Raw genomic sequence first — 6,862 nt, 5'->3', positions numbered from 1 at the left:
ATCTACCCACCTTGGCCTCCCAAAGTGCTAGGATGACAGGTGTGAGCCACCATGCCCGGCCATGTTCCTCTTTTTCTTGGGTAGTTTTTGGCCTAGAAGCTCATCTCATCAATTGTTCTCCTGTCACCATCAATTGTCTCTGCAATGCCAGCTATGCCAAGATCTCCATTTGCTGCCAAGGAGCTGTTCAAGCCACCCTGTTATGGAGGCTCCTGGCACTGGCACCTGCAGCCTGGCTTTGTTTAGTTTGTCTGCTCTCTGGTTACCTAATGTCTCATTGAAGAGGTCAGCTTCTGTCTATTCCAATTATTTTCTTAAGAAGGCGACAAGGCTTTCCTTTTGGCCTCTCTCACAGACGCTTCATCAATCTTGATCACATACTTAACCCACACTCGCTGGCTTTCTCCCACGTTATTTTAAGTTTAGAAAATCCACAGTAATAAATGGTGGATCTTTTTAAACTCTGGTAATATATCCTCTCTTAGTTGAGCTGTGACTTCAGAAGGATCGTTTGTATCCTAATTCATTGTTTCCCTGTGTATATTCCAAGCCGTAAGTTCTCTGAGGACAGGGATTTATTCTTGTCTGATTCTCTGACCCTTAAACTGTGTCTGATGCATCGTAGAAATTCAATAAATGTTTGTTTAATGAAAGAAATGTCCCTATTGCTACAACCATAACCCCTTGTTAATTGGGCCATCATTCAGAAGGAACAAGCTGTTTCCCCAGAGACCTCAGACGGTTAACAATTCCTAAAGACCTCTCTGGCCTCTTCTGCCTTCGATGCCATTGTTATGCAAAGAGTGTTTGCAGGGGATATTTTGGGGCAGCCTGCATTTACTCAGCAACTACCCGTCAAGCACTCTCGCTTTCATTTCACAAACATTTTGGGGAGCCAGGGAGCTGAGCACTGTGCTGACCTCCAAGGATAAAAGATGAAGGGTGGAGGATCATTTGAGGCCAGGAGTGCAAGATCAGCCTGGGCAACATAGTGAGACTCTGTCTGTACAAAAAATTGAAAAATTAGCCAGGCGTGGTAGTGTGCACTGAAGTGGCTGAAGGTGGGAGTGCACTGAAGTCCCAGCTACTGAAGTGGCTGAGGTGGGAGGATTGCCTGAGCCTAGGAGGTTGAGGCTGCATTGAGCTGTGATCATGCCACTGCACTCCAGCCGGGGCAACAGAGCAAGACCCTGTCTCCCAAAAAATTAAGACGAAGGGCCACTGGTTGCTTTTAAGGTACACCCAGCATCTTAGGGGAGGACGACCCCAACACGCAAATGACAATCAGGCAACGCAGAGAGAGATAAATGCCACGACAAGAAAGGTGAAAACATTACCTAGAGTCCCACTTCTGAAACGATCTCAAAAGCTCTCAGGAAAAGAAATTCGCAACATAAAAGAACAATGATATTTGTAGAGCTTGTTACAATCCAATAGCCTTTGACGAGGCAGAGATTCTCATCATCTGTGAAGCACAAAATGTACTCCTCATCCCATAGAGGATACTGAGGCTCATGGAGGGAAAGAGACCTGGCTTGGATCTCACAGCTGAGGAGCCGCTGAACTGGGACCCCCACAACCTCACTTCCCCACTGAATGGTTCTGTCTGGGGGAAATTGGTGTGAGGCACTGGTTTTCAGCATTGGTTGAACAGTAAACTCTCATATCACTCCTAAATTCTGACTCTATTGGGCTGGGGTCCTGCTGTTTCTAAAGCACCCTGAAAAATAGTAACGTAAATTACTGTGCATTAGTGATGTCTTTTCATTCTGTATTTAATTAATTATTAATTAATTAATTACTTTTTTTTTTTTTTGAGACAGAGTCTCGCTCTGTCGCCCAGGCTGGAGCGCAGTGGTGTGATCACAGCTCACTGCAGCCTCAACCTCATGGCCATAAGCGATCCTCCTGCCTCAGCCTCCCGAGAAGCTGGGACTTAGAGGCTTGAGCCGTTGTATTCTACCTGGTCCTCAAATCTGTTTTAAAGCCTTTAATTAGGATACTATGCGGTAAGCATTGTGGGCTTATTAAATGAATTTTAAAATGATGTAGAGACAGGAAATAATAAAGAGGCCACTCTGGCAGGAACAGTTTCATCTGTGGGGACCCTGGTGTGGAGCACTGCAAGTGATCCTTTGTGACGTTTTTGCAAATGTTCTGGAAGAAAATGTGCCCAGTGGAGACTAACATCAGGAGGTGTTCAGGGCTGAGTGTGTGAGCAGGGAAGTGGTGAATAAGCTTCTCTGAGGCAAACCCTGGAAATGCAGCCAGGGAAAAATAACTTGGAGATGTCAGCTGCAACCCAAGGAATGAGCGAGAAGGCGCTGTGCAGTCCTGCTGGAACATGTCAGCTGAGATGAGATCAGAATGCTGGACCTTAGCAGGCAGGGCATCAGGTCATCGGAGGACAGAGTTCATTATTCTATTGCTTTCGAAATGCCTCATCTTCCATCATTTCCTCCCCAAACCCTGCATCCCAGTACTGGTGCCTCCTCTTAACTTTTTTTTTTTTTTTTTTTTTTTAGATGGAATCTTGCTCTTCGGCCCAGGCTGGAGTGCAGTGGCATGATCTCAGCTCACTGCAGCCTCTGCCTCCTGGGTTCAAGTGATTCTCCTGTCTAACCCTCCTGAGCAGCTGGGATCACAGGCACCCGCCACCATGCCCAGCTAATTTTTGTATTTTTAGTACAGATGGGGTTTCACCATGTTGGCCAGGCTGGTCTCGAACTCCTGACCTCTAATAATCCTCCTGCCTCAGTCTCACGAAAGTGTTGGGATTACAGGTGTGAGCCACTGCTCCTGGCCATCCTCTTAACTTGTGTAACTGTGCTTCTGAATATCGTCTTTCCCTCCACAGCAAGTACCTCTATCTTGCAAATTTCCAGCACCCTTTAAATCCCAACTTAAAGGCCTCCTTTGAGCTGGAATTTAAAGGGTGGAATTTAAAGGTAGAATTTGTAAGATAGCAAGTACCACTACCTTGCAAAATCCCAGCACCCTTTACATCCCAACCCAAAGACCCCCTTCTCTAGGTGACCTCACACAACCACGCACTGGGCCATGACTGCTCTGGGGTGCAGTGGTGTGATTTCGGCTCACTACAACCTCTGCCTCCCAGGTTCAAGTGATTCTCCTGCCTCAGCCTCCCAAGTAGCTGGGATTACAGGTGCGTGCCACCACACCTGGCTAATGTTTTTGGATTTTTAGTAGAGACAGGTTTTCACCATGTTGGCCAGGCTGGTCTCGATCTCCTGACCTCAGGTGATCCCCCTGCCTCACTGAATTGCAAATAACCACCAGACAGTGTTTGCCCTCAGTGGTGCTGCAGTGAAATCTAACTTATCTACACAGTCAAATATTTGAAAAAGAGGCCCAAACTCACCTCCAGTCTTCCTCATTTGAGGCTACATATCCTTTGTTCTGCCAACCACTGCATCCGAGACTGACTCTAGCTTGTGGCTTTTCCTTTTGCACTGCACCATGAGGAGCTGAACACATGGCCCCAGCCACAGCCAGGCCGGCTCAGTGCTGGCCAGCAATCCCTGCTTCTGCCCATCACGCAGAAGTGACTCTCGCCGGGGACCACCACCACACATCGCTGACTCCCACAGAGCTCACAGGGAGCACCAGAGCAGCCTCCGGGCATTTCTCACACGTGCTGCTATCAAGCCGTGGCCCCTCCACCCTGTGTTTCACACAGTGGGGAGCAGATTTATGGAAATGGAACAGGCTTGGAAATACAGACAGCTTCAAAAATGACTCAGACAACTTCATGGTTGAGAGACCCATAATGGCTTATTATGGCAAACTGGGATGTTCTGTTGTACATTTCTTGTTTTTCCGGCTGACATCAAGATAAATAAGTGTGTTGGACTAGATGGTCTCTGAGGCCCCTTCCAGCTCTCAAATTTTGTGACGCTTTGTCCTCCTCCCACCAAATGTTCTCTGATGCCAGTGTTGGCCCCAGAATGAAGCCAAATGGACCAGGGACGGACCCAATTGTCATGTTCTCTGCAAGGAGAAAGTAGAGGAAAGAGAAAGGAAGGAGAGGGTGGCAAGAGGCAGCGTTATTAAAATTCCAAACACCATTCAGCATGAGTTGGACAAAGTCTGTTCTCCTGCATCTGGGGGAAGACAGTTGCCAGCACCACCCTCACATTAAAACATAACTTACTGGAGTTTCGTTACTGTTTATTATAAAGTGAAATGTATTCATCTTGGGATTTTTAGAAGCAAAAGATAATTTTAAAGAAAAAGACCACCTTCAGTTCTACACAGGAATGACCACCATTAATATCTTGTTGCATTTCGGCCGGACATGGTGACTCATGCCTGTAATCCTAGAACTTTGGGAGGCCGAGGTGGGCGGATCAGGAATTTGAGACCAGCCTGGCCAACATGGTGAAACCCCATCTCTACTAAAAACACACAAACATTTAGCCAGGCGTTGTAGCATGTGCCCGTAATCCCAGCTACTCAGGAGGTTGAGGCAGGAGAATTGCTTGAACCCAGGAGGCGGAGGTTGCAGTGAGCTAAGATCATGCCACTGCACTCCAGCCTGGGCGACAGAGCGAGACCAGGTCTCTCTCTCTCTCTCTCTCTCTATATATATATATACACACACACACACACACACACACACACATATATATATGCATTTCCTTCCAATCCTTTTTAAATGTTTGTTTATCTTTAGATCTATCTATCCATCTGATATAGTTTGGATCTGTGTCCCCACCCAAATTCCATCTTGCATTGTAAACCCCAGTGTTGCAGGTGTGGCCTGATGGGAGGTGATTGGGACCTGGGTGGGGGTTTCTCATGAATGGTTTAACACCATTCCTCTTAGTAGTGTCCTCAAAATAGTGCGTGACTTCTCGTGAGATCTGGTCATTTAACAGTGTGTTGACCCCCACACTTGCTCCTGATTTCACCATGTGACATGCCTGCTCCCTGTTCACCTTCTGCCGTGATTGGAAGCTTCCTGAGGCCTCCCCAGAGGCTGAGCACATGCCTGTGTTATGCTCCCTTTATAGCCTGCAGAACTGTGAGCCAATTCAACCCCTTTTCTTTATGAATTACCCAGTGTCAGGTATTTTCTTTATGGCAAGGCAAGAATAGCCTAATACACCATCCATCCCATCAATATATACCCATGTATTACAATTTTTGCAAGAGAAAAATGGCATAAACAATTTTCCCAACTAACACTGTCTTCACCATTTTCCTATGCCACCAATTTTTTTAAAAAATTTTTATTTTAAGTTCTGGGGTACATGTGCAGGTTTGTTACATAGGTAAACATGTGCCATGGTGGTTTGCTGCACCTATCAACCCATCACCTAGGTATTAAGCCCAACATGCATTAGCTATTTATCATAATGCTCTCCCTCCCCCCTACCCCACCCCTGGCAGGCCCCAGTGTGTGTTGTTCCCCTCCCTGTGTTCATGTGTTCTCATTGTTCAGCTCGCACTTATAAATAAGAACATGTGGTGTTTGATTTTCTGTTGCTGTATTAGTTTGCTGAGGACATGATCTCATTCCTTGTTATGGCTGCATAGTATTCCATGATGTACAAGTACCACATTTTCTTTATCCAGTCTATCACTGATGGATATTTGGGTTGATTCTGTCTTTGCTATTGTGAATAGTATGGCAAAATATTCCTTCAAAATATAAATTATTCTATAGCATTCCATGTAGTTGATAAACTGTAATGTGTCTCATTGTTCAGCTCCCACTTATAAATGAGAGCAGGTAGTGTTTGGCTTTCTGTTCCCGCATTAGGTTGCTGAGGATAATGGCTTCTAGCTTCATCCATGTCCCTGCAAAGGACATGATCTCATTCCTTTTTATGGCTGCATAATATTCCATGGTGTATATGCATCTTAGACATTCAGGTTGCTTGTAATTTTTTCCTACTGCCGCAATGCAGAGACAACCATTCTTGTACATGGATCTTTGTATTTTCAGTTAAAGATACATTTGCTGAAATAAAATTTGGGGTCAAATAATATGAACTTTCCTAAGACTTTTCATATGTGTCACCCAGTTATTCTCCATAATCCCTATGTGCCTCTGTAGTCGTGTGCCTCCTTCCTCTAGTAACTTTTCAGAAAAATGGAGCAAGTCAGCTCTCAGTTTTATGCCCTCATTGAACAAAACCCAGAAGAGTGAAAAGTAAAAATGACAGGCAAAATGTTAAGTTTCTCTCCAAGGATCCTAGGCCTCATAAGTAAGGGAAAAAACACAAACCGTCAGAAAGAAAATTGGAGTAAAATGGATATAATTGAAACAACCACATACTAAATATCCTGGTGGAAGCCAAAATGCCAAAGAACATTGTTATCTCAAGAAAATAGCCCTTAAGCAAGAATGGCAGGTCCAGGACCATTAATGCATGGCAATTCTTAGGGACGGTGCTCACATGGCTAAAGGAACCTAGTCCCTTGCTTTGTTAGGCAGTGAGGGCTGCTGTAGCAAAACACTGTAGCCTGGGAGGCATAAACAACAGACATTTATTTTCTCATAGTTCTAAAAGTTGGAAGTCTAGGCCCAAAGCGTGTACAGGGTTGGTTTCTCCTTGGCCTCTCTCCTTGGCTTGTAGATGGTGTCTTCTCTCTGCGTCTTCATGTGGTCCCTCTGTGCATGACTCTGTCCTAATTTCCTCTTCCTTTTATTTATTATTATTATTTTTTTTGGGAAGGAGTCTTGCTCTGTCACCAGGCTAGAATGCAGTGGCACGATCTCGGCTCACTGCAACCTCCGCCTCCCAGGTTCAAGCAGTTCTCCTGCCTCAGCCTCCTGAGTAGCTGGGACTACAGGCACACACTGCCAAGCTTAATTTTTTTTTTTTTTTTT

General features: G+C 45.4%; 1 protein-coding gene across 1 annotated transcript in view; it reads right to left on the bottom strand.

Annotated features, from left to right (window-relative positions):
• Positions 1 to 6,862, bottom strand: part of LOC105537359 — a 47,426-nt gene that overhangs the window by 19,192 nt on the left and 21,372 nt on the right. The gene's annotated exons all lie outside the window — the stretch shown is intronic.

Source organism: Mandrillus leucophaeus, unplaced genomic scaffold, assembly GCF_000951045.1.
Source record: "Mandrillus leucophaeus isolate KB7577 unplaced genomic scaffold, Mleu.le_1.0 Scaffold171, whole genome shotgun sequence".
In the NCBI taxonomy this organism is placed as follows: domain Eukaryota; kingdom Metazoa; phylum Chordata; class Mammalia; order Primates; family Cercopithecidae; genus Mandrillus; species Mandrillus leucophaeus.
The sequence above is the reverse complement of the archived record's forward strand: the minus strand, read 5'-3'. Positions and strand labels throughout refer to the sequence as shown.